Source organism: Saimiri boliviensis, chromosome 5 (assembly GCF_048565385.1).
Source record: "Saimiri boliviensis isolate mSaiBol1 chromosome 5, mSaiBol1.pri, whole genome shotgun sequence".
In the NCBI taxonomy this organism is placed as follows: Eukaryota; Metazoa; Chordata; class Mammalia; order Primates; family Cebidae; genus Saimiri; species Saimiri boliviensis.
Genome location: NC_133453.1, coordinates 81,109,316 through 81,135,538, shown reverse-complemented (window position 1 = coordinate 81,135,538; position 26,223 = coordinate 81,109,316). Strand labels below are relative to the sequence as shown.

Genomic DNA, 26,223 nt, shown 5'->3' with positions numbered 1-26,223 from the left:
TTTGTATTACTTGTAGAGACAGGATTTTGTCATGTTGCCCACACTGGTCTTGAACTCCTGAGCTCCAGTGATTCTCCCACCTCTGCCTCCCAAAGTGCTGGGATTACAGACGTGAGCAATCGTGCCCGGCCTGGCACATTACATTTCCTCAAGATAATCAATTAGACTACTTTTGTCTAGATTAATACAAATGTGGCTTCTTTCCTGAACTTATCTCTCCCTCTGTCTCTCTCTTTCTTACCCCTCTACTCCCATTTCCTCCCATTCAGTATTTCTTTCTCCTTCTACCCCCGATCTCAACTCTAAGACCTTGAGGAAAACAAAATTATTTCTGCTGGGCTTTTGATACAGTCCTCAAATTTGGGTTGAAATGGTTTTCTCTGCAGCCATCTGCCACCCAAGCTGTTTTCATTCCTCCCTGAATTCTCATTTCTAAAACAAGGGAGGGACCAAGGGCATATGCTGCCAGCTCTCTGAACCTATCCCTTTGACTCCAGTATGCACTAGGTTTTTTTGTGGCTGGCTTCTAGTCACCTCACTCCTTCCCCTAGGCAGCTTCCTTTTTGGATCACACTATCAGGAGTCTATCAGGAGTCACCGTATCTCAAGGTATTTGTCACTTTACTAGTCCACCAATAAATTGTCAACTTCTTGCTCTTTCCACACATAACTTCTCCAAAACTGGAGTTGCACCAAAATACATGAAATTTTTTTAATGGACATATTAAGCAAAAGAAGTACAATGACAACATAGGTCCTATTTAACTAGAAAGAGAGGTACATACAGCCAGAAAACTGGACCTGTTATTAAATTTTGGCAGTATAGCATCTGACAAGAAAAAGTTAAGGGCAAGGCTAAGATACTTAGCATACAGCAAAATTTTAAAAAAATGTGGGGCCCAACTGAAGAATAGACTTTAAACTGGTCCATGGCTGGAATCCACTGTTACATGTCCGAGTTCATAGAAGCCTTGCAATAATATGCAACATTTGCATGTGTTAATTTTCCTGGGGAGAGATAGCACAGATTTCATCAACTTCTCAGAGGGAATCTGTGACCCAAATAAGGTTAAGATATTGAAGGAGAGTCAGTAACAAAAATATTAAAAGAAACTTACCCTAAGTAACAGATAAAATTATCTAATATTTAGCCTATTTTAAGTACAAATACTAAATAATTTGAATAAATATAAAAATGGTCCATTCATTTGTGGGAGTATACTATGGGGCCAAATAAGTTTTTCAAGTTCCATTCAAAACATTTCATATATGATTAAGAAAATGTGAAAGTATTTTTCTGCTTTATTGGAATATAGTTGACAAAAATTATAAATATTTAAGGTTTACAACGGAATGTTTTGATATATACATACAATGTGTACCAAATCTAATACTTCACATAACCATTTCCTTTTTTCTTTTCTGTGATGAGAACACTTAAGATACACCCTTTTAGCAAATTTCAAATATACAATATGGTATTACTAACTATAGTCACATTGCTGTACATTAGTTCTCCAGAATTTATCTTGCGTAATTGAAACTTTGTACCCTTTCACCAATATTTCACCATTTCCTCTTCTCCCAGCCCCTCGCAAGCACCATTCTATCTTCTAATTCTATGAATTTGACATTTTAAATTCCACATATAAGTGAGATCATGAAGCATGCATAATGTCCTCCAGGTTCATCCATGTAGTCAGTCACGAATGACAGGATTTCTTTCTTTTTTAAGGATAATATTCACACACACACAACACACACATACAAATATACTTATATCACATTTTCTTTATGCACTCATCCACTGATGGACATTTAGGTTGTTTCCATATCTAGGCTATATGAATAATGTTGCAATGAACTGATTTCATTTCCCTTGAATGTATACCCATAAGTGGATTGCTGGATAATCAGGTGGTTCTATTTTTAACTTTTTGAGAAAACTCCCTACTCTTTTCCATAATGGCTGTGCCAAATTACATCCCCATCAATAATGTCCAGGGTTCTGTTTTCTCCACATCTTCACCAACTTTCTGATAATCACCATTCTAACTAGTGTGAGGTAATAATTCATTGTAGTTTGGATTTGCATTTTCCAAATAATTATATATTCTGGTTATTTATCTCTTGTCATGGAGAACCTCTGCTAGGGCAGTGCAGAAGGGACATGTGGGGTCAGAGCCCCCACGCAGAGTCCCTACTGGGGAATAGATTAGTGGAACTATGAGAAGAGGGCCACCATCCTCCAGACCCCAGAATGGTAGATCCACTGACAGCTCGTACCATGAGCCTGGAAAAGCAACAAGCACACAACGACAGCCCAAGAAAGCAGCCAGGAGGAGGATATACCCTGCAAAGCCACAGAGGCAGCACTGCCCAAGGTTGTGGGAGCCTACCTCTTACATCGGTAAAACCTAGATATGAGACATGGAGTCAAAGAAGATCATTTTAGAGCTTTAAGATTTAACTGCCTCACTGGATTTTGGACTTGCATGGGGCCTGGAGCCCCTGTGTTTTAGCCAATTTCTCCCATTTGGAATGGCTGTATTTATCCAATGCTTGTGCCTCCATTGAATCTAGGAAGTATCTAACTTGTTTTTAACTTTGTAAGCACATAGGTGGAAGGAACTTGCCTTGTATCAAATAAGACTTCAAACTCTGGACCTTTGAGTTAATGCTGAAATGAGTTATGACTTTGGGAGACTGTTGGGAGGCATGATTGGTTTTTAAGTGTGAGGACATGAGGTTTGGCAGGAGCCAGGGGCAGAATGATATGGTTTGGCTCTGTGTCTCTACCCAAATCTCATCTCGAATTGTACTCCCATAATTCCCACGTGTTGTAGGAGGGACCCAGTGGGAGATAATTCAATCACAGGCACAGTTTCCAACATACTGTTCTCGTGGTAGTGAATAAGTCTCATGAGATCTGATGGTTTTATAAGAAGAAACCCCTTTTGCTTGGCTCTCATTCTCTGTTGCCACCACCATGTAAGAAGTGTCTTTCACCTTCTGCTATGTTTGCAAGGCCTCCCCAGCCATGTGGACCTGTGAGTCCATTAAAACTATTTTTCTCCCCAGTATTGGGTATGTCTTTATCAGCAGTGTGAAAACAGACTAATATAATGATCTCCTCTAGAACAGGTTTTGACTTAAAGTCTATTTTGCCTGATATAAATGTAGCCACCCCTGCTTTCCTTCAGTAACTATTTGCATGAAATATTTTTTTCCAACCTTTCATTTTCAATCTATGAGTGTGGTTAAGAATAAAGTAAGTCTCTTGAAGACAGCACATTGCTAGATCTTAGTTTTAATCCATTCAGCCACTCTAGCCTTTTGATGAGTTTAATACATTTACATTTGATGTAATTATTGGTAAGTGAGAACTTCCTATTGTCATTTTGTTAGTTGTTTTCTGTCTGTTTTGCAGTTGTTTTATTCCTCTCTTCCTTTCTTGCTTTCTTGATTTTTTTTTCCCTACAGGATGATTTTTGTAGTAATTTGGTTTGATCCTTCTCTTTTATCTTTTGTGTGTCAAGTACAGGTTTTTTTCTTTGTGGTTACCTTGAGGCTTGCATAACATATCTTGTATTTATTTAAGTTAAAAACAACTTAACTTCAATCACATATAAAAACTCTATGCTTTTATAACCCTCACTTACATGTCATGTTCTTACAATCAGAGTTTACTTCTTTTTGTATTGTGTACCCATTAACAAATATTTTGTCTTTTAATTTTAATACTAGGGTTAAAATTTACACACCACCATTATGATGTTAAATTATTTGTTGTCTATATATTTATCTTTATTAGTGAGATTTATGCTTTCATATGCTTTTATGGGGTTATTTAGCATATTTTTGTTTGAAATTGAAGAACTCTCTTAAGCATTAAAAAAAACAGTGACAAACTCCTCAGTTTTTGTCTATCTGAGAACTACTCTATCTCTCATTTATTTTTAAAGAATAGTTTTGCAGGGAATCATCTTGGTTTCCTTTTTTTTTTTCTTTTAGGACTTTAAATATACCATCCCACTTTTCTCTGAGCTGCAATGTTTCTGCTAAGAAGTCTACTGATATAAAGTTCTCTTACATGCAATTACTTTTCTGTTACTTTCAAAATTGTCTGTGTTTGATTTTTTACAATTATAATGTGTCTCAGAGTAGACCTCTTTATGTTCAAGCTATTTCAAGTCCTTTGGGTTTCTAAAATCTGGATATCTATTTCCTATTCCAGATTTGGTAAGTTTTCAGTCATTATTTCTTTAAGTAAGCTTTCTGCTCTGTTCTCTCTCTTCTCTTTCCCTATGACTCCAATAATTTGTATATTGGTTCACTTGAAAATGGCTCATAAATACTAAAGGCTTATTTCACTCTTTTTCATTATTTTTTCTTTTTCTTCTCTAAATAATTTCAAGTAACTTGTATTTAAGTTTCCTGATTGTTTCTTCTGCATGATTGAGCCTGCTGTTGAAACTCTTTATTGCATTTCATTCATTATATTGTTTAGCTCTAGAATTTCTGAATTTCTGTTTGGTTCTTCATTGTTATTTCTATTCCTTTGTTGTACTCATTTTGTTTACGTATTGTTTCCTAATTTCATTAAGTTGTCTAATTATGTTGTCTTGTTGCACGTTAAGCTTTTTAAAACAAATTATTTTGCATTTTTTGTCAGGCAATTGGTAGATCCCCATTTCTTTGGGGTCAATTACTAAAAATTTATTGTCTTCCTTTGATGGTACCATGTTTCCCTGAGTTTTGACATTCCTTGTAGTCTTGTGTTGGTGTCTATGCATTTGAAGGGGTTATTTCTTCCATACTTTATGGTCTGGCTTTGGTGGGAAGAGACCTTCACCTGTGAGTGTCTGTCAGGGTACTTGCTGAGTGGGATATGCAGTAGTGCTGGGTCCATGGGTACACAGTGGAATCAGGTTAGGGGCAAAGGTGTGCATCAGTGCTGGGGCTGGGAATAGTGCAGTAGCTGCAGCTTCAAGAGCCACAAAGGCAGTTCTGGCTCAGGGCAATGCAGCGGTATGGGCTTTATGCTGCTCTGCCAAGGGGGGTTGTATCAACAAAGACTGTGTCGGGATCCTTGGCTGAACAGCTAAAGGTTCTGTGATGGTGAAGACTACTGGGGCCCTCCTGCTTTCCTTTTCCAATACAACAGAAAGTTTCAATCAAGGAGACTCTTTTTGGCACTGAGTTGTGGTGGCCTAAGGGATGGGATAACACATGTAAAATGTTTCCAGTGCTTTTCTATGTGCCTATCCCCAGTTGTTGTGCTCCCTGGGTTGCTGTAGCTTTTACATTGTACTCTAAACCTCTCCTACAGCTATTTTCATCTATGGATAAGAAGTCCCATTGTTTTTGCAGGAGACGAAGAATGGGACTCCTAGTATGTCATCTTGCTGACATCGCTCTTATGAAGGTATTCTTTATATCGACACTACCTAAATTCCTCTCATGATGTGAATAACTCAGAGTGCTTGTATTCTAAAAATGAAAATTCCCCAATTCCAGCCCACAAATACTGAATCAGAATTTAAAAGAGAGAGGCCTAGGAATTTTTTGGAAAAAAAAAATCTCGGATTATTTCTATCAATAGGAAGTACTTAATAGAAAATTGCAAAATTGTTAATAATTGATGACCTTGTTCATCAAACAAAAACAAATGGATTAAAAACAGAAAACAAGAAATTTCTTCCCTAATTTTAACAATTTTTTTTTTTTGAGACAGAGTTTTGCTCTTGTTACCCAGGCCGGAGTGCAATGGCACGATCTCGGCTCACCACAACCTCCGCCTCCTGAGTTCAGGCAATTCTCCTGCCTCAGCCTCCTGAGTAGCTGGGATTACAGGCACACGCCACTATGCCCAGCTAATTTTTCGTATTTTTAGTAGAGAAGGGGTTTCACCATGTTGACCAGGTTGGTCTCGATCTCTCGACCTTGTGATCCACCCGCCTTGGCCTCCCAAAGTGCTGGGATTACAGGCTTGAGCCACCACACCCGGCCTTAATTTTAACAATTTTAACAAAGCAATTATCCACTTAAGGCTAGGTTTGTTTCTCTGTGAAGTTCTGCAGGGTCCAGCCCTGCTGGGTCTAGAGGGTATTCTCTATGGGTGCGGAGACAAGAGACTCTAGAAATAAAGACACGATACATCAAAATCAAGAGAAAAAAAGTTGGGCCCAGGGGACTACTACCACCAGTATGCGGAGACCGGTAGCGGCCCCAAGTGACTGGACACTCTGACTTTTATTGGGTACAAAACAGGGGGGCAGGGTAAGTAGGGTGAGTCCTCCACAGAAATTGATAGGGTCAAGCAAATCATGTGTCTAAGCAACAAGGGGCCCAGGGCTTGCAAGTAGCCAAAGCAGAGGGAAATGAAATGTGTCAGCACTTTATGTTATGCCCATCAAGTAAGAACAAATGCTTCAAGAATTATACTATTTCTTACTATCTAGAAAAGAGGAACCAGGTGCAGAAGTAGGGAGTGACATTAGACACAGATTGTAACCAATATAGCATAGCACCACATAGAGACAAGCCCCGTGTAACTGCGGGTTGGGTTGACTGATATCAGTCCTTCCATGGTGGGGGAGTGGAGTGTTCTCTGACTCACCCAAGGACAGGGGATGCTCCCTTCCATGGTTTGCTGAGTAGCAGGTGCTTCCTCAAGCACTGGTGCTACTGCAGAGATTTTAGATGCCCTCCAGCAACCCTCATGTGGGTGTGATAGAGAGCCTGGTTTTTGCATTCAACTGGTTGACCCTGCTGATTGCCACCAGTCGATGTTCAACAGGTATTAATGCTCCTGCCTTGTGACCACATTCCATAGTATCCCCTTTCAGTCCCTAACCACAACAACCTGAAGTTCCTAGATATTCATGCGTAAAGTACAAGAAGGCTTTAGTCAAGGCTTAATGTTCAATAAGATTAATATCTAGTCACTCATGCTACTTATTCCTCACTATATTCTTCTTTCCATATTCTGTTTATTAAACAGGAACTGGCCAAGGCTTCAGTCTCCTGCTTTGGCACTGATAAGACTTACCACTCACAAAAGGCTGCATAATACAAATGATTAACAAATTATAACCATTTAAAACATTTTGATCTTTATAGCAATGTAAGTATTAAAAATCAATTTTGTAATTCATATATAGCCACATACAAATTGTTTTACTACCTAAACAATGTTTCCAAACCAGGTACTAAAATAGACTTACAGAAAATATTTGTAGAAAATGCATTTGAGTTTAGTAATTTGATGAGTTTTCATCCCTTCCCTAAAGTATTAAGAAATTTTAAAGGAATCTTAGCATAGAAAGCAAAATGTTTAAAGAAGCAGCAGGTGGTCAAGCAGTCTCTCTCAATCATATTATCCCATTAAACTAATAGGTTTTTCACAAAAGGAATGTTTTTCTAATGTATTACAAATCACCCCAGAGAGATTATTTTGTAATGGTCACTTCAGTGGGTAGCCCAGCTAGTTTACTCTACAATGCCATTTTAATAAACACATACTGGGAGGAAATCTCTTTTTAATTTAAACCATTTAATTTTTAAAATTAATGTAGAGTAGAGTCATAGTCAACTCAATTCTACAAATATTTGATTACTATCTCACATAAATAAGACTGGCTGTAGGTTAGCTACTAAGGATAAAGTGATGAGTAAGACACAATTCCTACCCTCAAGGAGCTATCTTGCTCGAGAATATTTTTCTTCCTGCCTTTTTTTTTTATTTTAAGGAAACTAAATCAGGTGTTTGCAAGCTTTTTCTGTAAAAGGACAGATAGTACATATCTTCTACTTTGCTTGTCATTCAGCCTATGTTATAACTACTCAACTTAGTTATGTAGCATGAGAGTTCTATAGCCAACGTGTAATTTTAAAAGCATGGTACTAATGACAAAAATAGGCTGCTGGCCAGATTTGTCCCTTGGGCTGTAATTTGCTACCACTGGACTAACTTGTGAGTGCTTATTTAATCTTTCAAATTGCTATCATATCTGCCTTACTAAAATGTTTATACCAGAAATAGTGAAAAGCAGGTATACTAAGAAGATAGGAAATTTAAGAGGAATTACAAAAAGAAAAAAAAAAAACAGGCTGAGATAAATCAAGGAACTTGTTAAAGGAGAAAAGGCAGCGTCACCCAAACAGGAAGTGATACATCAATAAAGCTCAAGATCTCTAGAGGAAATCTGAAAACTTGTAAAACACATGTGCAACAAAAGTAATAATAATATATTATGAAATAATCCATTATGAAATAATCCACTTCTATGCAAAATCATCTTTACAGCTCTAACTTGCTTTTAAAACCAGATTTAAACAGACATAAAATCTAAAATGTTTAATTATACAAATAATGCACAGTTTTGTAATTAGAAATATAAATAAACCCAAAGAAAAAATAAATATCTCCTCAAATCTTACCAAACCAGAGACACTACTGTTTTACTAAAAAAATTGTCAAACAGGTTAGAAGAGGCTAGTCTTCATAGGATTCTTCTGCAGCTTCTAGGATCAGAGCTTAATCTATTTATTCACTCCCAAAGTTCACATTTTAAAGTGCTGAATTTGTTCAAGTGGGGCAAATTGCAGTGCCCAATGCCCAACAGCCTATTACCATAAGAATAATGTGTGCTAGGCACTATATGACGAGCTTTCTGGAGATCATCTCATTGAATCCTTCCCACAATTCCAGAAGGCAGGCACTATAATGATTATGTACAATGTTAGAAATGAGGAACGTGAGGCAGAGAGATGAAGTAATTTACTATGATCAAGCAACTAATTAGTGCCAGAATGATGATATAAACCCAGAAATTTGGTTTCCATCATTCAGTACATGAAACTTCAGTACTTCTCCTAAGAAGAAATGGAATTAATCTAGAACCAGTAGTCTGACACTCCTTGTTTTCACTGAGATAAATATGAATGTAAAAAGTATAAATGTCTCTGTCAACCATAAAGAGATAATGGCAACAATATCACAGTATGCAATAATTTTTGTATGTATTACTAAACTCAAGGTAATAAATTTGAGTCCATAGTTTGAGGCCATAATTTAACTATTTAAGTGTGTATTTGTCCATTCTCACATTGCTATAAAGAACTGCCTGAGACTGAGTAATTTGTTTTTTAAAAAAGAGGCTTACTTGGCTCCTGGTTTTGTAGGCTATACAGGAAGCATGGCTAGGGAGGCCTCAGGAAACTTACAATCATGGCAGAAGGTAAAGGGGAAGTAGACACATTCTACACAGCTAGATCAGAAGAAAGAGAGTGAAGGGTGAGGTGCTATCACTTTTAAACAACCAGATCTCATAAGAACGCACTATCATGAGAACGGCAAGGGTGGAGTCCATTTCTTTGATCCAATCACCTCCCACTGGACCCCTCCTTCAACATTAGGGAATATAATTCAACATGAGAGTTGGGCAAGGACACAAATCCGAACCATATCATTCCCCTCAGCCCAAATCTCATGTCCTTCTAATATTGCAAAATACAATCATCCCTTTTCAACAGCCCTCCAAGTCTTAACTCATTTCAGCATTAACTCAAAAGTCCACATTCCAAAGTCTCATCTGAGACAAGGCAAGTCCCTCCTGCCTATGAGCCTGTAAAATCAAAAACAAGATATTTACTCCCAAAATGCAATGGGTGTATAGTCATTGGGTAATTTACTCCCTTTCCAAAAGGGAGAAATATGCCCCAAAAAAGCAACTACAGGCTCTATATAAGGTCTTTCCAAAACCCAGCAGGGCAGTCACTAAATCTCAAAGCTCTAAAATAACCTCCTTTGACTCTATGTCTCAAATTCAGGCCATACTAATGTCTGGAAGATGATGGCCATATTCTCACAGCTCCACTATGCAGTGCCCCAGTGAAGACTCTGTGTGGGGCTCCATCTCCACATTTCCCCTCTGCACTGTCCTAGTGGAGGTTCTCCATGAGGGCTCTGCCCATTCAGCACACTTCTGCCTGGACATCCAAGCTTTTCCATACATTCTCTGAAATCTAGGCATAGGTTCCCAACTTTCAGCTCTTGTCCTCTGTGCACCCATAGGCTTAACACCACATGGAAGCTGCTAAGGCTTATGGCTTACATCCTCTAGAGGAGTGGCCTGAGACATATCTGGGACCATATTAGCCATGGCTGAAGCTGGAATGGCTGAGACACAGGGAGCAGGGTCCCAAGGTTCACAGGGCAGCAGGGCCCTAGGCCTAGTCCAGGAAACCATTCTTTCCTTTTAGGCCTCCCAGATTGCAATGGGAGAGGCTGCCATGAAGACTTCTGAAATGCCTTAAAGGCATTTTCCCCATTGTCTTGGCTATTAACATTTGGCTCCTTTTTTACTGAGGTACATTTCTACAGCCAGCTTGAAGTTCCAGTTTCAGATCATCTCTTTGCTCATGCATATGAGCATATCGTGTTAGAAGAAGCCAGGCCACATCTTGAATGCTTTGCTGCTTAAAAATTTCTTCTGCCAGATACCCTAAATTATCTCTCTCAAGTTCAAAGTTCCACAGATCCTTAGAGCCAGAGCCCAGTGCTATCTGCCTTTGCTAAAGCATAAAAAGAGTGACCTTTGATTCAGTTCCCAATAAATTCCTAATCTCCATCTGAGACACATCAATCTCATTGTCTATATCACTATCAGAATTTGAATCACAACTATTTAACAAGTCTCTATGAAATTCCAAGGTTTTCCTTATCTTCCTGTCTTCTTCTGAGCCCTCCATATTCTTCCAACCTCTCTGCTACCCAGTTCCAAAGTCACTTCCACATTTTCAGGTATCTTTATAGCAATGCCTTACTTCTCAGTACCAATTTTCTGTATTCATCCAGTCTCACGTTGCTATAAAGAACTACTTGAGACTGAGTAATTTATAAAGAAAAGAGGTTTAATTGGCTCACAGTTCTGCAGGCTGTACAGGAAGCATGGCTAGGAAGGCCTTAAGAAATGTAGTTATGGCAGAAGGTGAAGAGGAGGCAGATACATTCTACATGGCTGGAGCAGGAAAAAGAGGGCAAAGGGAGAGGTGCTATACACTTTTAAACAACCAGCTACTTTGAGGACTCACTCAATATGGTTAAGGGGGAATTCCACCCCCATGATCTAATTACCTTTCACTAGTTCCCTCCTCCAACACTGGGGATTATAATTTCAACATGAGATTGGGCGGGGACACAATTCCAAACTGTATCAAGGTGTCCGAATAGTCAGTTGTTCTGAACTTTCTTTGAAAACTAAACACTTTGTAAAAGTAAAAACAGCTGCAGACAGTTCCCTCAAAGAACGCAAATAGCAGAGTTTGGTGGCCCTGGAAATGTAACACTCAGATCTTCAAAGAACTGCTGCTAGGAGCTGAGTTGATGGACAGGCCCAGTTACTGTCCTTTGGATTCAAGACTGCTCCTAGCACTTGCCCTAGGAATGCTTGGAGCCAATGATTAGGCATGGCAGAGATACTAATGCATGTGCCTTCCTGCCCAATATAGGATGCCTCCAATCAGCAAATTTTGCTTGTGGACTCCACATCAACTTGGATGAGACTTTCTTAGAACTATACTGTAGTCTGAGGCCTCCTACCAATTTCTCCTTTCCCTCTCTCCTTTCACAGATGTCAGACCTCCCTTGCGGTCTCAAGCTCTTGCCTTTTATTCCTCCTCCCTCTCCTCTATCCTCCACAGGCACTCTTCCATAAATTAAGCTTGTCTAATTCTGCCTTCTTGTCTATTCCTTGGAGGACTTGAAATGATAACTACAGGTGTATAAAACATCGTGCAATGTTTCAAAGGCTTAGTGAAACTCTGAAGCCATTTATATTTGTAGATCCCCTTGAGGTATAAGAACACCAGGTTAAGAACCTCAGCAAGTGGTACAATTAAAGGCGATTAAAAGATGGCTACTAAAAAAGAAAAGAGAGAAAAATCAAATAGATGCAATAAAAAACTATAAAGGGGATATCACCACCTATTCCACAGAAATACAAAATCCCATCAGAGATTGCTATAAACAACTTCATGCACACAAAGCAGTAAATCTGGAAGAAATGGATAAATTCCTGGATACGTGCACTGTCCCAAGACTAAACCAGGAAGAAGGTGAAACCCTGAATAGACCAATAACAAGGGCTGAAGTTGAGGCAGCAATTCATAGCCTACCAACCAAAAAAAGTCCAGGTCCAGATGGGTTTACAGTTGAAATCCACCAGACATACAAAGAGGAGCTGGTACCATTCCTTCTGAAACTATTCCAAACAATACAGAAAGAGGGAATCCTCTCTAACTCATTTTATGAGATTAACATCATCCTGATTCCAAAACCTGGCAAAGACTCAACTAAAAAAGAAAACTTCAGGCCAATATCCACGATGAACATCAACTCAAAAATCTTAAATAAAATACTGGCACACCAAATGCAACAGCACATCAAAAAGTCACTCATCACTGTCAAGTAGCCTTCATCCAGGGGATGCAAGTCTGGTTGAACATATGCAAGTCTATAAACATAATCTATCACATAAATAGAAACAAAGAGAAAAACCACATGATTATCTCAATATATGCAGAGAAGGCCTTCCGCAAAATTCAACAGCCATTTATGCCGAAAACCCTCAATAAACTGGGTATCGACAGAACATATCTCAAAATAATAAAAGCTATTTATGACAAACCCACAGCCAATATTATACTGAATGGGCAAAAACTGGAAGCATTCCCTTTGAAATCTGGCACTAGACAAGGATGCCCTCCCTCATCACTCCTATTTAATATACTATTGGAAGTTCTAGCCAGAGCAATCAGGCAAGAAAAAGAAATAAAGCATATTCAATTAGGAAAGGAGGAAGTCAAACTGTCTCTATTTGCAGATGACATGATTGTATATTTAGAAGACTCCATCATCTCAGCCCAAAATCTTAAGATGATAATCAACTTCAGCAAAGTCTCAGGACACAAAATCATGCACAGAAATCATGAGCATTTCTATACACAAATAACAGACAAACGGATAGCCAAATCAAGAGTGAACTCCCATTCACAATTGCTACAAAGAGAATAAAATACCTAGGAATACAACTAACAAAGGATGTAAAGGACCTCTTCAAGGAGAACTACAAGCCACTGCTCAAGGAAATAACAGAGGACATAAACAGATGGAAAAACGTTCCATGCTCATGGTTAGGAAGAATCAGTATTGTGAAAATGGCCATATTGCCCAAAGTAATTTATAGATTCAATGCTATTCCCATCAAGTTACCAATGATCTTCTTCACAGAACTGGAAAAAAAACACTTTAAACTTCATATGGAACCAAAAGAAAGCCCATGTAGCCAAGACAATCCTAAGCAAAAAGAACAAAGCTGGAGGCATCACACTGACTGACTTCAAACTATACTGCAAGGCTACAGTAATCAAAACAGTATGGTACTGGTACTAAAACAGACATATAGACCAATGGAATAGAACAGAGGCCTCGAAGGCAACGTCACACATCTACAACCATCTGATCTTTGACAAGCCTAAAAATAACAAGCGATGGGGAAAGGATTCCCTGTTGAAAAAATGGCATTGGCAAAACTGGCTAGCCATGTGGAAAGCAGAAGCTGGACCCCTTCCTGACACCTTGCACTAAAATTAACTCCAGATGGATTAAAGGCTTAAACATAAGACCTAACACAATAAAAACCCTAGAAGAAAATCTAGGCAAAACCATTCAGGACATAGGCATGGGCAAGGACCTCATGACTAAAACACCAACAGCAATGGCAACAAAAGCCAAAATAGACAAATGGGATCTAATTAAACTCCAGAGCTTCTGCACAGCAAAAGTAATAATCATTAGAGTGAACTGGCAACCAACAGAATAGGAAAAAATTTTTGCAACCTACCCATCTGACAAAGGGCTAATATCCAGTATCTACAAAAAACTAAAACAGATTTACAAGAAACAAACAAACAAATCCATTCAAAACTGGGTGAGGGATATGAACAGACACTTTTTAAAAGACGACATATATGAGGCCAACAAACGTATGAAAAAATGCTCATCATTGGTCATCAGAGAAATGCAAATCAAAACCACACTGAGATACCATCTCACGCCAGTGAGAATGGTGATCATTTAAAAATCTGGAGACAACAGATGCTGGAGAGGATGTGGAGAAATAGGAACACTTCTTCACTGTTGATGGGAGTATATATTAGTTCAACCATTGTGGAAGACAGTGTGGTGATTCCTCAGGGATCTAGAAATAGAAATTCCATTTGACCCAGCAATCCCATTACTATTTATATGTCCAAAGGATTATAAATCATTCTATTATAAAGACATATGCACATGTATGTTCATTGCGGCACTGTTTACAATAGCAAAGACCTGGAACCAACCCAAATGTGTATCAATGATAGACTGGACAAAGAATATGTGGCACAGAAACACCATGGAATTCTACATAGCCATAAAAAAAGATGAGTTTGTGTCCTTTGTAGGGACATGGATGAATCTGGAAACCATCAGTCTCAGCAAACTGACACAAGAACAGAAAATCAAACACCACATGTTCTCACTCATAGGCTGCTGTTGAACAATGAGAACACATGGACACAGGGAGGGGAGCATCACACACTTGGGTCTGTTGGTGGGGGCCAGGGGAGGGACAGCAGGGCTGGGGAGGAAAGGGAAGGATACCATGGGGAGAAATGTCAGATATAGGTGATGGGGTGATGGTGGCAGCAAACTACCTTGCCACGTATGTACCTCTGCAACAATCCTGCATGATCTGCACATGTACCCCAGAACCTAAAATATAATTTAAAAACAAAGATGGATACTAAGCCAGCAGTTCCATCATTCTGCTCTCATAATAATATAAATTTGGCAAATGATTTAAATAAAATATTCATAATCCAAATCGAAAACAATTAACTGTATTTAAATACTGGTTAAATTATAGTAGTTATTATTATTTTTTAAATCAAATAGGTAACAAGAGAGCCATTAAAACACCATAAATTTTAAAATCTTTTTTTTTTTAATTAGTTTTCTGGAAAAAGAGCACCATACCCTGTAATGCTGAAGCCTGAGCTCTAATCCTAGCTTACCCAGGCTTGCTGATTAACCTCGTACAAGTCACTTAACTTTTCTGGGCTCAAATTGCCATATCACTAAAATGAAGATGTTGGACTAGGTAATTTCTAAGGAATCTTTCCATTCTACAATTTTATGGTAATATATGGTTCTCTCTGTCACATAATTAATAGTATCAGGGAGGCAAAACTAATTATATGGCCAATATAGTAATATCAGTAATCATTTCAGAAAAAATTGATGAAAAAATTAAATGTATTTAAAATCCTCAATGTCTGGCCTCTGCCTCCTTTTCCAGCCTTAAAAACTATGCTAGTAATACCTACCTTCTGTTCTTGGTACCTCTCAAGTTCATTCCTACCTCCAGGTCTGTTGCATTTGCTTGGGAAATAGTTCTCAGATGGCTCGTTTCTTCTTGTAGTTCAGGTCTGAACCTTCTCAGTTCAGTGGTTAGGATGTTCAACAGTCACATCACCAGAAGATCTTATGTGACAATCCTGCCCAAAATAATATCCCCAATCTCCAACTGTCTTTTTCAGAACATTCTGCTATATCATCTGACAAATTATCACTATTTTATTTGGTTGCGTATCTGTCTTTCCCCACTACAATAGAAGCTCTATGGGGAAAACATATTTTCTGTCTTGTTTGTCATATATCTCCTGGCATATAGAAAGCATACAATAAATGCCTGTTAATGAACAAATGAGTGAATCAATACATGCATGCTAACAGAAAACAAAATTGTAACTTTTAAAAGAGTGAAAGCAAGTATAAAAATCATCCCCCATTCCATTTTTTTTAGGATCATGTAGAAGCAAAAACTTGACTTTGCATGCTGCGTTTCATAGAGAAGAGAATAACCCAAATGTGTGCCAGGTGTAACATCAGGTTTAGCTTTGGACTGGGTTTTTTCTGTGGGACATCAGTAGAATAGTATGATGATGAATACCAAGATCATGTTCTAATTGAGCTAACAGGCTTAAATTACTCGCTTTTAATCTTTAGAAACAAGTAAGCATCAAAATAATTCTATTGACTTTGAAAGAATTCAAAATCACAAATAGCTCTATGAAAATTTAATTACTATGGAAAGCTTATATTAAGAATGAGTCATAGAAGTTTTAAAAAACCTTTTTTACAAGATAACTCTGTAATTGAGTTTTATGCCATAAAGACCAAGAAGCAGCCAAATGTGAATTTAGTTCTCAATTTCCCATGATAAAACCAGGAATTAGCTCACAGAAAAGTACAAGGAAAGGGATATATAGGTTTTGGATCTTCAGAGATCCTGGCCCTGCCATTTACTAACTATGGTTTTGAACAATTTGCTTAATTTCTCTGGGTCTCAATTTTTTAATTTGTAAAATAAGATTAGTCATGTTTGTATGCTTGTTTTGGAGATTAGTAATACTCTAAAGCACCAAACATAGAAATAGAAACATATGAGATAATAAAAAACAGCTAAGCCAGACAATAAAAATACATTTGACTACTTAAGACGGTGTATGTTACAGGAGTATTTGTGTGAGAGGGGACAGACATCAGAACTACCTCCATAAGCCCATTTCCCTCATTACAAACTGGATAACCATCCCCTCCTTTGTGAAAATATACAACCTATACAGTTGAAAGCTGAAATACTGTGAAAGGAGGCCTTTCTCCACCCCTAGAAAGAAAAAATTGCAAACTGGAACCAGGAAGTGAATCTTTTAACCATATTAAGTACAGAAATACATACAATGCTCCTCCGTCACTACCGCAGCAACCCAGACTGCATGTCAGCACCTCTCTGCTGACAACTCCTCCACTATGGAGGACATGAACAAATACAGATACAGAATTCACAGAGGGACCCAAGATCAATGCAAGCAAGAATCAGCAAGATGATAGTAAAACGTGTATTGGAGGTTTGAGCTGAGATATAAGCAAAAAAGATACGACTGAATACTTATCTCAATTTGGGGAAATTGTAGACTGCACAATTAAAACAGATCCAATCACTGGGAGGTAAGAGGATTTGGATTTGTGCTTTTCAGAAATGCTGCTAGTGTTGATAATGTTTTGGAACTAAAAGAACACAAACTGGATGGCAAATTGATAGACTCCAGAGGACCAAAGCTTTAAAAGGGAAAGAATACTCCCCAAAGGATTTTGTGGGTAGATTAAGCCCAGAAACTTCTAAAAAACAAACTGAAGAATATATTGAAGCCTTTGGAAAGACTGAAAATATTGAGCTTTCCATGGATACAAAAACAAATGCAAGAAGATTTTGTTTTCTCACATATATGGATGAAGAGCCAGTAAAGATATTGTGAGACAGTAGATTATCATCAAATTGGCTCTGGAAAGTGTGAAATCAAAGTTGCACAACCCAAAGAGGTATAGAAGCTGCAACTGCAAAACAAAAAGGCAGAACAGGTGCCGCAACCGGTGAATGAGGGGGCTCTAGGGGGTTGTGACAGAGGTCAGGGCATAACTGGAATCAAGGATCTAATGACTATTATGATCGCGGATATGGGAATTACAGTGGTGCCTATGGTGGTGATCAAACCTGTAGCAGCTATGGCAGATATGATTGGGCTGGGTATAACTATAGGATCTATGACTATGGACAGGTGTATGTAGGCTACAGTGGCCAAAAGAGCACTTATGGCAAGGCATCTCAAGGGGGTGGCAATCACCAAAACAAATACCAGGCATACTAAAGGTAGAGACTGGAGAAAACAGGAGGAAATACTAAAGTAACCCATCTTGCAGGATGGCATTGAAGATTGGTCTTTTGTTGATCTAAAATGATTACTTTGTAAAAGACCTTCTAGTGTATAAGACACAATTGTGTCCAACTGTATATAGCTGCCAATTCATTTTCTTTGTCTTTACTTTTTCTTTGTCCTTTGCTGTGTTATGACTCAATGTGGATTTATGCTATGCACATTTTATTTCTATGATTTTGTAGTAAACCTCAAATAAATGCTTCCTTATGTGATTATTTTTCTGTATCAGGTACCACATAGCTCTGTACAAATATAATTTTAAATAAGCAATAATTAAGTCATAGTTCATTCTGTAGGGAGAATTGATCCATAGGGAGAAATGGTGGTCTTTTATAAATAGCCAGCCACCGTGGTGCCCTGTTCCCCAATATGTAGATATATTCCATGCTCTCAAGGCTTCATCTCTCTGTTAACTGAAGTTTCCACCACATCTTTAGACAATGTCCTTTCCCCTCTGGATATCTAAAGACATTGTCCTGAGACAAAGTCACAGTGCTGTGATCATTGGAAGCTTTCTAGTAGATCATGTGTCCTCTGGATTGTAACATAATGGTTGTTAGTAGCTTTTTTTTGCTTTGTTCCTGTCTCTGGAAAGCCATTTTTGAATTGCTAATTACTTCTTTGACTTTAGAGCTAATCAGTGGTCTGCTAGAAAAAGCTTTACATGCAATTATAATCATAACACCATGATGTTAACTCTTAGTAAAACCCCCCAAAAATATAGGAAAGAACACTGTAAAACTCTGATAGGAGCTACAGTTTAAAGTATTTAAAGTAAGTATAACACAAAGAATTTCACAGATAGGTATGAGACTATCTATTAGAGTTTGATCAAAAGTTCAATTACGATTTGAAGTAGTGGCAGAATAACTTAGTTATATTCTTTTGGTGTTATGTCACAGCCATCACAACACTGAAGAAAATATTTTCTATTTGGGCATTCTGAGAAAGTTGTATTACAGTTAATCACAAATGTCGTTTGAGTTTAGAAAAAGTCATGATAGTAAATATCATTTTAATTTAGTTAGTGAATGAACTGAGTAGGTAAGCATTTCCATAGGAAGGGATAGTGGAAAAGGTGTCTTAAGTCTTAGGTATGTTAATATTGATCCAAGTGTGACTGACTCGTGTCATTACAGTGGATTTTCCTGGTGCAGTGAAAAGAAATCATCTTATATTCTAGGTTTTAGAGGTTACGGGTTAATACAAACTTTGAATTATGCATTCAGTATAGTTAATTGGATTTAAGGGTGCTTGTCTCCAGTTTATCTACTGGGATTGGCACACGTGTCCACCTGCAGAGTAGTTGCTCTTGTGCAATCAGTTTAAGTTTTTTATGCTTCTGAACCTGGCTTTTAAAAAAATTTGGTGCCTATGACTTTATTTTTTCCAGTGATGTTTATTCTTGTTGGGCTATAAAGTTACAATGCTCTTGGTCATTTTTGCCTCTGTTTTTCTGTTTCACTTTACTTCCAGGATAAGTACCAATGTTGGCTACTGCAAGGGATTCTGTTTATTCTTTCAACATGCAATTTTGGGGACTAGAGGAAAGGTGTTGTCAGTAGGTATAGGGTCTAGGGTAGTGAATCCTATAAGATTAAATTTGTAATTAAATGACAAGTTGACCCTGACATTGTCCTTTTCTCTGACAAAAAAATGAATAAAGCCTTTTGAAACAAATAAAAATAATATAGAAATAATAATTTGACCTCACAATGAGAGTTTATCTAAAATTGTCTATACTATAATTTTCAATAAAATATAAACCTCATTTTAAAAGACCATAAACATTCAGAACAGATGAAATGATGATGCCCATTAGGCAACAATTTATAAAGTGTTCAACAAATTTTTATTTAGGACTTACTGTTTTCATTATTCTATAAAAATAAATGGCAACCATTGAGTAATTCATTCACTCATCCATTCAAAAATATTTATGTAGGGCCCAGTGCTGAGGATATGGATCTTATTTTCACTGGGAGACAAAGTGGCAACGACATAATCAGTTTTATACAATTATACACAAAGTGTGTATTTAATGGGAAAAAAGAGGCCTTCTTGAAGAGGTGGCATGAGCTGGAATCTATAGATATTATACATAGAAGTTCACCTGGAGAAGAATGTGATTTAAAGGTAAGAAAGGATATGCCAAACAGAATTGCACATGCTGAGATCCTATGGCAAGACGGAAAGGGGGGACCAGGTGTGGTGGCTCATATCTGTAATCCCAGCACTTTGTGGGGTTGAGGCAGGAGGATTGCTTGAGCTCAGGAGTTCAAGACTAGCTTGGGCAACATGGTGAGACCCTGTCTCTAAAAAAATACAAAAATTATCTGGGTGTGGTAGCACACACCTATAGTCTCAGCTATCTGAGAGGCTGAGGTAGGAGGATAACTTGAGCCCAAGAGGTCAAGGCTGCAGTAAGCCATCATTGTACCACTGCACTCCGGCCTGGATTGGCAGGGTGAGACTATTCCAAAAAAAATAAAAAGAAGAAGTGGGGCATCTTCCAAAACTGAAAGAAGCCCGTTGGTTGGGGAACATAGTCAGGGTTATTGTGGTAAGAAAAGAAGCAAGAGAGGTAGACAATGGCCAAAACACAGAGAGTCTTTTAGGCTTTATTTAGGATTAGAGTCTTTATCCTAAAATCAATAAGAAATCTATGGAGGAAATTTACGGAAGGGGCTAATATGCTCAGATCTAATCTTTGGAAGGTCGCTTTAGCCTGGGGTATTGAGAGCAGATTTGGGCGAAAGATTAGAGGAGATATACAGAGGCCACTTAGGAGACTGAAACAGTAGATCAGACGAAAGATGATATGTAGCTTAAACTAATTCAGTGGCAATGATGAGAATAAATGGGGTCAAAAGACTTACGAGGTAAAACTACAGAACTTGATGGAGAGAATTTACAAGGAGGTAGGGTCAGGGATTGCAGAGGAATAAGGAAAAGGAAACTGCCCAGGAACTCTTCCTCACTTCTGAATTGCACAACTAGATGGAATGGAGGAATAATTCACTGAAATATGAAACACTGGAAGAAGGCCAGCTTTGGAGTCAGGTGTCAGGGAAGGTGAGAAGACAGCAATTTCATTAATTTGACTTTGAGTTGCCTTAGCGATGTCGAAGCAGGCAGGAGGGTTTAGGACATGTAAGAGAGGGGTAGGCTGGAAACAGAAGTTTGAAGGTCCTTGGTGATCTTTAATGTCATAGGTAAGATTTTGTAGAAAGAGAATGTGAAATTAAAAGTTAGGAGTACTTAGAACTAAGACTTGAAAAATTCCAAGACATAATGCCTAGGTAAAGGATGATGAGCTAAAAAGGAATCTTAAAAGAAATGTCAAGAGAGAATGGAGAAAAATCAGATTAGTATGATAATCTAGGAACTAGTGGAAGATAATCTTTTAAGAAAGAAGGAGCTAAGAATATCCAATGCATAAGCACACACACAAACAAAAATGTAAACTGTTAAAAGGTTTTTTTCTGAGAGATTAAGGTAGTAATAACAAAATTAAGAATACAAACCAGACATCTGCTTCTGGCTATGATGGAGTATCAAGAACCATGTTTACCCTTCCACTGTAAATAACTAGAAAACTGGACAAATTATATGAAACCCATGTTTTTACAAATTGAATAACAGGCAGAACATGTCTGTGATCACTGAAGAAAATGAAACAATTTGGGTGGGACTCATGATTGTCATGGCTTTCTCTCAGGAGGTATACTTCAGGACATACAACAGGGAGGGAGTTCTCAAGCATTAGTGTGCTTCAGGAATCAGAGGTCAGCAGTCAGGGAAGTGAAGACATCTGGAAGTCGGAGGCAGAGTTACAAAAAAAGAGGGAGCTATGCACAAAAATCAGTTCATAAATCTGCACGTGGCTCTTCTTGAGTCTTTGCTGAATACTGAGAGATGTGTGCACAGAGGAAAGTTGTACAAATCCCAACAAAAATGGAATAGGAAGACAAAAGGCGAGCAGTTATTCGAGTTCACACAGGGATGAAGATGTTTGACCTCATACTAAAGTGGAAAGTCTTTGTGAATCACTTACAGCAGAAACCTTAGGAGCCTTAGTAGAAAAACTAAAATTTGTTAGAGTAAAGGCTACTCCACACACATTCTACTGAAGCCTAAAAACAAGCCTCAGCTTGATCCATGAGTCTTAGCTGCCTGCCAAAACAAGGCCCAACACAGTTTTTAAAAAGACAGCAAAATCAGGAATTCAACAATATTAATATTTACAATATCCTGTATCCACTGAAAAAGCACTAGAATCACCGAGAATCAGAAAAAAAGTTGATCAATGAACAAAATAAAAATTGGTAAATAGTGGTGGGTACAAATATACAATTAAACAGAAGCAATCAGACCTGGTATTCTATAGATCGATAGGGTGACTATGGTCAATATTAATTTATTATGCATTTCAAAATAGCTTGGAGAGAATATTCAAATGTTCATAACATAAAGGTAAATATTTAAGGTGATGTATATTCCAATTACCCTGATTTGATTATATGAATGTATCAAATTATCACATATGCCCTGAAAAAATATGTATCTATTATGTATCAATTTTAAAAAGCACAAAAAATTCAGTAGACAGAACAGATATAGAAAAGGCAAAAATGATAGAATTAGTATAAAGAAACCTGAAAATAGATCTAATAAGTGCTATAAGCATGCTCAAGGGCTTAAAATAAAATATAAACATAATGAAAAAAGAAAGAGACAAATAAAATTTCTAGAGCCAAAAAAATATAATCAGTAAAATGAAAATGTCATTGGATGAAATTAATAGCAGATTAAATACTACAGAAGAAAAAAAATCAATGAACTTAAAGACACAAGAATAGATATTATCTAAAATGAAACACAGAGGGAAAAAGACCAAAAAATTAACAGAACTTCAATGATATATCAGATAATACCAAGAGTACTAATATATATGTAAGTGGAGTGCTAGAAAAAAGAGGAGAGAATGAAGAAAAAAATATTTTAAATAACAAAAGTCAAAATGTTTCAAATCTGAAAAAAAAGATAAAGTCACAGATTGAAGAATTCCAGTGAACCACGAACCAAGAATTACAAGCCTAGATCTTTGAGGAATTGCCACACTGTCTTCCACAATGGATGAACTAATTTACACTCCCACCAACAGTGTAAAAGCATTCCTATGTCTCCACATCCTCTCCAGCATTTGTTGTCTCCTGATTTTTTAATGATAGCCATTCTAACTGGCATGAGATGGGGCACTGTTCACAATAGCAAAGACTTGGAACCAACCCAAATGCCCATCAATGATAGATTGGATAAAGAAAATGTGGCACATATACACCATGGAATACTATGCAGCTATAAAAAAGGGTGAGTTCATGTCCTTTGCAGGGACATAAAAAAGGGTGAGTTCATGTAGCTGAAAACCATCATTCTCAGCAGACTGACACAAGAAAGCCAAACACTGCATGTTCTCACTCATAAGTGGGTGTTGAACAATGAGAACACATGGACACAAGGAGGGGAACATCACACACTGGGTCCTGTAGGGGGATTGGGGGGCTAGGGGAGGGACACCAGGGGGTGGGGGACTAGGGGAGGGATAGCATTAGGAGAAATGCCTAATGTAGATGACGGGATGATGAATGCAGCAAACCACCGTGGCACGTGTATACCTACATAACAAATCTGTATGTTCTGCCCATCTACCCCAGAACTTAAAGTATAATTTTTTAAAAAAGAAAGTTCTTTAAGTAGAAAGAAAAATGATACTAGATGGAAAAAATATGTATCAGTGTTTACAGCATATATAGATGAAAAAGAAATGTTAGCAATGGCAAATGATAGAAAAAATGATATGGAAATATTGTGTTAAGGGTTTTATAAAATGAATAAACTGATACAACATAAAATATATACTGTAATGAGCTAAGTTATAAATTCTAGACAAACCACTAAAAATTATAAATAATAATCTCATAGTACAGATAAAGTGGAATAAAAGATAATCAAAAGGAAAAGAAAAGGCAAAGAAAATGAAAAAATAATAGACAATGCAAATAACAAAAAACAGCAAGATGGAAGGCTTACATCCAACCATATTGATAAGTATATTAAAGGTGAATGACATAAATGCTATAATTGAAAGGCAGAGATAGTCAAACTGGATAAAAATAAGACAAATAGCATGGTATTTACAAGAAGCCCACTTTAAATACAAACAAAAGTATAGGTAAAAAATACATGGCAAAAGATATACCATGCAAACACTAAATATACGATAAGCAACTTTATGCCACAAAATTCAATGATGTAGATAAAATGCCCAAATTCCTAAATGAGACAAATTACCAAAAATCACTCCAGAAGAACAGAATATCTGAATTCCTTATATCTATTAACTCAATTATATTATTAAAAACTTCCTCAAAGAGAAAATTCCAGATTTAGACCATTTGACTGGTAAATTTTATCAATCTTCTCAGGAATAAATACTATCAATCCCATATAAACTCTTTCATAAATTAAAAGAGAAAAGAACGTATCCCAAATCTTTTTATAATGTTGGTATTTGCTTAATACCAAAGCCAAAAAAAAAAAAGAAAGAAATTATAAGAAAAGAGGCCAGGTATAATGGTTCAAGCCTGTAATCCCAGCACTTTGGGAGGTCAAGGTGGACAGGTCAGGAGTCCGCGATCAGCCTGGCCAACATGGCAAAACCCCATCTCTACTAAAAATACAAAAATTAGATGGGCATGGTGGTGGGTGCCTGTAATCCCAGCTACTTGGGAGGCTGAGGCAGGAGAATCACTTAAACGAGGAGGTGGAGGTTGCAGTGAGCCAAGACTGTGCCACTGCACTCCAGCCTGGGCAACAGAGCAAGACTACATGCCAAAAAAATAAAAGTGAAAAAAAGAAATGATAGAAAAAGAAATCTAGAGACCAGTATTCCACAGGAACAAAAATACAAAACTTCTTAGCAAATAGTAGATTGAATCCAACAATACATATGTAAAGAATAGCACACTTGACCCAGTAGCGTTTATGCCAGAAACAGCAAATATTGGTTTAGTATTTGAATATTAATTAGTTTGATTAAGGATGTTAACAGAGTAAAGGAGAAAAACCACTTAATTATACGAAAAAATGCAGAAATATTATTTGACAAAATTTAACATCAACTCATAATTAAAACTTTTAGTAAACTTTCATACAAAGGAACTTAACCTGATACAAGACATTTATGAGAAATTTACAATTCACATGATACTGAATAATACAAGAATGTTTTTTCAGTTCACAATCAGAAATAAGGCAACGATGTTAAATTCAATCACTTCCAATAAACACCATTTTCATATTCTAGCAAGTAAAAATAAGGCAAGAACAATGAAACAAAATACAGAGACTCTGTAAAGAAGAACTAACACTGTCTTTATTCACAGACAGACCACTGTACCCAGAGAAAATATGACAGAATCAGGATGGGCAGGGTGGCTCACACCTGTAACCCCAGCACTTTGGGAGGCTGAGGCAGGAAGATCATGAAGTCAGGAGTTCAAGATCAACCTGGCCAACATAGTGAAACCCTATCTCTATTAAAAATACAAAAATTTAGCTGGGCATGGTGGCAGGCATTTATAATCCTAGCTACTCAGGAGGCTGATGCAGGAGAATTACTTGAACCTGGGAGGCAGAGGTTTCAGCAAGCCGAGATTGCACCACTGCACATCAGTTTGGGCAATAGTGTGAGACTCCATCTCAAAAAAAAAAAAAAAAAGAAAGAAAAGAAAAGAAAAAATATGACAGAATAAACCAAAAAAAGAAGGCTACAATTAATATTTGATAATAGCAAGATCACAAGATATAAAGTCAATATACAAAATTTCAAATGTATTTCCACACACTCACAATAAACAATTGGAAAATGGAACTTAATACACCATTTATAACAGCATCAAAACTAGCTATGAAATACTTAGTAATATGTACAACACCATACACTCAAGACCTATACATCAAAAACTGAAAAATATTCCCAAGAAATATTAAAGGAGATCTAAATAAATGAAGAAATACAGCATGTTCATGGATAAAAACCTTGATGATATTGTCAGGTCTCCCCATAGCAATATAAAGAATCAATGTCATATCAATGAACCTCACAGGTGGCATTTAAAACACAGAAATTTCCAAAGTTATTTTAAAATTTTTACGAAAAGACAAAAGATTCAGAATTCCCAATTTTGAAAAGGAAGAATAAAGTCTGAAAACTTACACTATCTCAAGACTTACCAATAAAGACACAATTGTCAAGATATTGTAGTAATGGTG

General features: G+C 37.2%; 1 protein-coding gene and 1 pseudogene across 4 annotated transcripts in view; one reads left to right on the top strand and one right to left on the bottom strand.

Moving 5' to 3' along the window:
- The window catches only part of CCDC148 (coiled-coil domain containing 148), a 342,429-nt gene that overhangs the window by 289,993 nt on the left and 26,213 nt on the right, over nucleotides 1-26,223 (bottom strand). The gene's annotated exons all lie outside the window — the stretch shown is intronic.
- LOC120364277 (heterogeneous nuclear ribonucleoprotein D-like pseudogene) lies at nucleotides 16,922-17,497 on the top strand (annotated as a pseudogene).